The sequence below is a fragment of the Pinus tabuliformis genome, chromosome 1_1 (genome assembly GCF_031772625.1).
Source record: "Pinus tabuliformis cultivar Carrire ecotype Pingquan chromosome 1_1, CPIR1, whole genome shotgun sequence".
Classification (NCBI taxonomy): Eukaryota; Viridiplantae; Streptophyta; class Pinopsida; order Pinales; family Pinaceae; genus Pinus; species Pinus tabuliformis.
Window position 1 is genome coordinate 504,310,815 of NC_142297.1, and position 7,457 is coordinate 504,318,271.

The window sequence follows — 7,457 nt, forward strand, 5'->3', positions numbered from 1 at the left end:
CCTGGGCAGGTCAGCCGGATTTTCAACTAGTGACGGACTCGGCAAGAGTTTTTTATATCCAGGAGGAAGTCGTAACGGTGAAACTAGACGATCGTCCAAAACTCTTTTAGCCTCGTCTAAGAAGGGACAACGATGGACGGTATGATTTCCTTCACACAGTTTACAAGGAAATCTATATTTTCCTTTTTGTCCCAGGGCTTCACTTTCACTAGTCGACAGTGTGTTTTTAACATGATCATCAGAGGTTGACGACACCGGGTTGTGCAAACGAGGAGACCAGTCCCTTAAGATCCGAGGGATGCAAGGACAATCTTGATGATAGTGGTCTCCTTTGCAAATGACACATGGCGACTTAGGCCTGGTAGGTGCAGTGTGTGGATTTTCGCTACACGACGCTTGGTTGCCCCCTTTCGCTTTTGGCTCCTTCTTCTTCTTCTCCTTCTTCTTCTTTCCTTCTTCTTCTCAGGTACTTGATTTTTGGCTTTTCCAGCCCCATCAAGCGAAGAGGAAGGATGAGAGGAAGAATTGGAGGAAGTAGAAGGTTGGTGGGTAACTCTGGATTCGTCTTGTTGCTGACTCGATTGTTCAGGAATCGCGGTGTTCTGAACGATAGAGGTTGAGAAGAGCCATACGGGCAAGCCGATTGTCAGTCCTGGAAGTGACAATGTGGCCATATGAGGTGCACCAACATCTCCCCAAGAGGAGAAGGGACTAGGATTTCCTTCAAGGGGAATTCCTTGGTTGGTGTACTCCATTTTCTCAACCTAAGATCAATGTAGGAAAGGGTGATGATTATTCCGTTTAAAATAAATTTTAGACGCTTTGACACAACTTGTTTTTTCAATTTTAAAGAGTCGAGAAAAAACAAAATATGACTCTAGTCGCCTTCGATTTTTAATGAGCCTGAAGTGACAAGTGCTCAGATGGACCTTTTCCGTTAAGGAGTCTGAAAATGAATGAAAGGGATTGCTCTGGAAATCTAGGTAGAGGGATTACCAAACCAATCGCAAAACTACATAATACTTTTTACGGTAAGGTAGTCAATCTTCCTGAATGCTGTGTTCAGTGCATTGCGATTGATAGGGTGGCAGACACGGCTTCCTATGGATAAAGGATTAAGCCTATTGTGGTCTCCCAAAATATAATCGACGGTACATGGGAGCACAAGTCCGTATTGGCACTTATCGTCTCAAAGTGGAGGAATCACCCAACCATCAGTGAGAACAACAGTTACCAGGCTTTACGACGCCGGAATACGTCTCTAGCCTAGACTTCTAGATGTTGTGCGTTAGGTTCCAAAGCGTTGTTAGATTCATTAAATTTATTTTATAGTTGATCTTGCTTAAGAAATTTGCCTTTCAGGTTCACCGTGAGACGTAGATTTACAATTCCTAACATGCAATCTAAGATGATAAACAGTCTTTTATCTTCTTTGTGCAATGAAAATCCTAGCTACCAAGGAAAGAGAGACAATATTCTTTCACAAAGAGCAAAGAGCACACACTAAATGCACTGTCCTAAATCAAACCAATCAAACAGTCTAAATGCAAATGCACATGCATGTATTTGTTTTCGGCTTTCTTAGTATGTGAATGATAAAAAGAAAGCTAATGCGCAAATCTGAATTACTTTTCAAGAGACAATTACTAACAAGTTTCTTTTCAAAATAAAAAATGAAGACAATCACAACACTTTACAATTCGGAAATGAATACTTGCTTTCGACACTAGAAAAACTACAAATTCAGACGAAATACAATAGTAACAGGGTAATAGACTATCAAGAGCAACCAAACTCTCTCCTATGACTGAAAACAACACTTGCGACACTTTCAAATCAAGAAACGACAGTACAATTACGTTACTTTTTGCAAAGGAGAACTGAAAATGACTCAACAAATACACAAAAACATTTACAGTTCTTTTGCACAATGGAGGCGGAATATCAGCAAGGAAAGGGGTTTCAAACAGAGATATACTGATTACAAATAGCAAAAATCATGAATAGAACTGAAAAGAATGAACACAGAAACCAAAAGCTGAGGAACAATGCCTAGTCTGAACAACGCACCTATAACACAGTGAACTTGAAATGCAGCGCACCTACTACACTCGGGAAGTGCGCTGAATTTCAGATTCACAGAACAGAGCCTGCGCTGGGCCAGAGACGAGACTTTGCTTGGGTTTTGGGTCACAGTTTGCAGTTCAATTCAGGGGTTTTGGCCGAGCAAATGGTAATCAGTAAACCAACAATCAGGGGTAGATCTAAGGAGGTTACTGGAGTTACCACAGGGGCAATTAGAGAGTTTGTAAATCAATTGTTTAATTTATAAACAAATCCCGGAGATTGACTGAAGTGGCATTTATCTACTTTTCATTTGCATAGCAAATGCAGTTCGAAAGCTACCTGGATCGACTTCAGGCTCCGTCTGTAAGTTTATAAAATAAACAACAAGGAAGATAAACAAACAACCTAGTCGCTCCCTAGTGGAGTCGCCATTTTGTTACAGGGAAAAGTGTCTACACATAACTGCTTATCCCACTAAGGTGTGGTAGCTACCTTAGAAACAAACAAAGTAAAGCTACTTTCGTTTTTCCTTTATGAAATATAGATGAGAGAAGAACAAAGGAGACCAACCTCTGTCTTGCGCTTAGCTCCTAGTTCGATTCCTCTCTCTTCTGATAGTCCTTTGCTACTTGCTTCCTTGTACGCCCAGCTTCACAGAGTACCTATAGGATCAGAGTAGCATAACACTATACAAGAACATGGATCTATAATCATAAACAATCTAGGATCATATGTAAATTGACCATACAAATGCATAAAACATAAATGACACAAGAGTATGGAGGAAAACTTGAATAGCTTTTATTGATAATCAAGAAAGAGCCAAGGGAGTTACAACCAGTTTTTCTGACCCAGCATCATCCTCTCAGCAAGTAAGACCTTCTTCACCTCATACAAAGCTTAGATCACCCAACACTATGATGTTGTCTCAACAAACCAATAAAAATTCCTCACAAGATGCAAAATTCCAGCCTCTGGATCTCTGGGATGAGGGATCCATATATAGATATCTATAAGGGAGATGAGTCAGCTTGTGATTTGATTAGTGTCTTCCTTCTGATAGTTCTTGCTTCCACTTGGAGATTGATGATCTCTTACTCATCCTTGGTCGAATTCAGAGAGGCAAGTGTCATAGGAGAAGTTTCTGGAAGATTCCATGCCTCTCCACCTCGCGGATTGACACTGCTATTTGTCACTTCTCGCCCATCGCACCCCATAGAAGGGCTTTTTGAAGTGCAACGCACCCACAGAGTGTACTTAGGTGAGATGCAACGCACTTTGCCTATGGAGCAGCTGAAATGATTCTGTTTTGACTAGTTCTGAGTAGTTTTTCATGGAGAACTTCTGGGAGAAGCTATAATCAGTTGACCTTGTTCCTTTAGGGGTTAGAACAACACTTTTAGGGACTTAGGAGCACTTGGTTTATGGACATTTTATGCTTGGGGTTGTAGTGCCCAAAAATGTCTATAACACTCCCCCCTTAGGAAGCAATGCTCCCCATTGCATCAAGTTCCCTCCTTAGAAGCTTTTGTTCAATATGAGCCAATGAATGGAAGGGTTTTGTGTGGTTAACCCATAACCATGGGTTTATAGATGACCCAAAACCAAGTATTTTGCAAGACAAGGGTTTTGTGGGGTTAACCCATAATTTTGGGTTTGTGAATGACCCATAACAAAATGTGCCAAGTACCAATGAAGACAAGGGTTTTGTGTGGTTGACCCATAATCTTGGGTTTGTGGATGAGCCAAAGTTGAGTTGGAAATGGCAAGGGTTTTGTGTGGTTGACCTATAACTTTGTGTCTGTGGGTGACTCATAACCATGATCAACGAAGGCATGAGGATAGAGTTACCTTGTAATGCTTTTCAGGCAACTGCGATACTAACATCTAGGTGGATATCGATGGCCACCCACCTATTCCACTTGGCTCACAACACAATTTCCTATTTTGGTAGTTTTATATTTCTAGAAATTTTCAAGTCCTGAACTTCCAAAGCCATTTGTAGGCCCTAAACAATGTTTTTTTGGGAAATGGGCTGACAATAATTGCAACCTATTATCGATAGTTGTAAATTGAACTCCTTGGATAGAAATATCTAATGGGATATTGTTTGCACCAAATGGATATCATATGCCAAAGTTATGACCCTGGGAAGTTGACATTCCAACTTACCCCATTAGGGCCCATAAGTCTTTGGTGCTTCATCTCCTAGGGTTAGATCTTTGGATGTTTAGGGTTTTCCTATTTATTATTCACGATAAAAATTCCTCGAAGCCTCATTTTAATACAGTTTAGGGAGGAACGTAGAAATCACATCTCTTAGCATATATAAGCTACCATTGTTCAAGCTAGTTTGCTTTCATTCTACTTGTACACAAATTTCAACATTTCCATTCTTTAATTGAATTCAAGTTTCATTTTATCTCTATGTTTTTGTTCAATAACATATATTCCATTTTGTTCCCTTAATAAACTTGAATCAATGGTATCATAGCGGTTTTCTCTTTCTCTTTTTTTTTACGTATGTCCCTAATGAGGTCATGGTATAAGGAGTTGGGGCTTGAACTACTCGATCTCTTGCAAGATCATCCTCACCAACCTCAACAACCTCCCATGGTGGATGAAGAAGCCCTTGAGTGACATAGGAATGAGATGATGGACGATTTTTCCAATATCCTTCAAGGGATGCCAATAGGAAACACATCTTCATCAAGTGACCACTTTGGAGGAGCTACCCCCTTTAGGGTACAAGTTAATTTTGATATTATTATATTTTAAGGTAAGATATACATAAATTCTCTAGACAAATGGTTAAATCTTCCAAAAGGGTATTTTTCGATCCGCAATTTTTCCGACACAAAAAATATTACCTTTACACTCCTTAAGGCCACTTCCCATGTCAAGGATTGGTGGCAAACTTATTGTGAGAAAAATGCCATGGATGAATCCCAACTATTTGTATTCATACCCACTTGGGACTCTTCTAGAGATGTTGTTAAGGAACAATATTACCCTGTTGGAAGCTAATATGAAGACTAGTACATGAGATGGACCACACTATGCGAGGAAGGGGACCAAGCAGTCAAGAGTTCACAAATATTTTTCATACCTTGTGCACCAAGCTAGGTATCAAAGTATCTAAGTGACATTAGGTGCTCAAGTATCATGGTTGTTTGTACAAGTAAATCAAGGAAAAAATGGAGTTTTTGGACATATCCTCGCTTGACGCAACATAACAATATGCTAGAAAAATTGAACATAAATTTAAACAAAAAGGAATGACCTTGGATCTACAAACCCTTCATAGTAAAACCAAGGAAAGGGCATCCAAAAACCAAAGAAAAAAGGACATATCTAGGGTAGACCACCCCAATATATCTCATCACAATTGCAAACAAAGAATGGTATTGGGAAGACAAAGAAAGATATAGGAAAATGGTGCGAGTTCCAAAAGAGCCCCACTCATAACACCAATGAATGTTACACAAAGCAGTGACTGGTGGTCAAGCTAAAAGCTTCAAAATAATACAAAAGATCCATATTTGAACCAAACCTAGAAAAAGGAAAACAAATCATTGATGTGGAACCCAGTGCCATCATTTCCACAGTGAGGGTCTAGAAAAGTGAGCCTGAAGACCTGAAGGAAGGTGAACACCTCTTCCACTCACGAAAGTGGGTGAAGGGTGATCCACTGTGTTTCATTGTCGATATCGAGAGTCAAAATAACCTCATATCAAAAAAGGTTGTTAAGTAATTGGGAATGTCAAAAACATTATACCCACATCCATAAACCATCAAGTGGCTCCACCAAGGGTGAGATCTCCGCATTAGCCAACAATGTTACCTTACCTACAACATCAAGCCTTTCACAGACAATGTATTTTTTTTATATTGTTTTCCTTGAAGTTTTCGATATATTTTTAGGCCAACGATATTTGTGGAAGCGACATGATGTGTATGAGTATATATCTCATAGTGTTATTATTACTTTGGGTAGACAAATATACAAAATACTAGAGGTTACCCTGCCTACTGCCATATATTTGATCTTTTCTAAGAAATGCAGTAAGATAATCTCTCAGTCTGGGAAATTTGTATTCCTCCTTATTCATTGTCAAAGCAAGGGGAATATTGTGGCCACATCCATGACCTCACATAGAGCTCCTCCAAGCAGTAGTGGAAAATGAAAAAGATCATGGAAGAGTTAAGAGACATCTTCTCCTTGCCCATGGGAGTACTCTTCCACTAGCAGGTCAACTATTCAATCGACCTGATCCTAGGAGCACAACTAGCCAATGGTCCAATCTACAGTTTCTCTCTTAGATAAATATGAAATCAAGTGAAATATTGAAGAACTACTCCAAAAAGGGCACAATTGACTGAGTTCCTCAACTTGTGGAAGCCCAATTGTGCTTGTGCAAAAGAAATATGGGACTTGGTGACTCTACGTTGAATATCAGGCCCTAAACAAAATCATAGTCATGAATCGATACTCGATTCCTTGGATTAACATCCTTCTTAATTGAATCAAGGGGGTAAATTATTTCAATAAGATCGATTTGGAAGCCGAGCTACCATCAAATCCCATTAGAACCAACTGATGTGTGGAAGACTACTTTCAAGTCCAAAGGGGGTCTTTTTGAATGGTTGGTCACACCTTTTGGTTTTAACAAATCCCAACAACTTTAAGGAGGATGATGGATTATATCTTGCATCCTCTCACCACCTCATTCATGGTTGTATATATAGATGATATGCTCATATTCAACAAGATTTGGGAAGAATACTTACATCATATTCAGTAGGTCCTCCACACTCTGTAGCAGCATAAGCTATGTGCTAACTTAGAAAAACTCTCTTTTGGCATGGACAAGGTCCAATACTTGGGATACATTATTGATGAGAACCGAGAGCATGTGGATCCAACTAAGATCTAATTCATTAAGGATTGTTCGACCCCGATGAATCAAACAGAGCTTCGTAGATTCCTGGGCCTCACTAAATTTTGTCAAAGGTTCATGTTGGGTTTCTCTTATAGTGCTTTCCCCTTAATTCAAGTAACCATAGGTGGATAAAAAGATTTTTTCTTTATTTGAATCACAATAAAAGGCATTCAATGAGCTGAAACATCGCCTTTTCTCTACACCAGTCCTCAACCTCCTATACCTATATCAACCACTTGAGATTGAGATAGATGCCTCTGACTATGCTATTGGTGAAGTACTCATTCAGGAAGGGCATATACTAGCGTATTATAGTTAAACACTCCCTGATATTTTTTGTATATACCCCAAATATCATAAGAAGATGTATTACATCATGTAGTCCTTCCAAAATTAAAAACATTATATTTTGGGGAAGGAGACGATCAACTGCACTGATCACAGGCC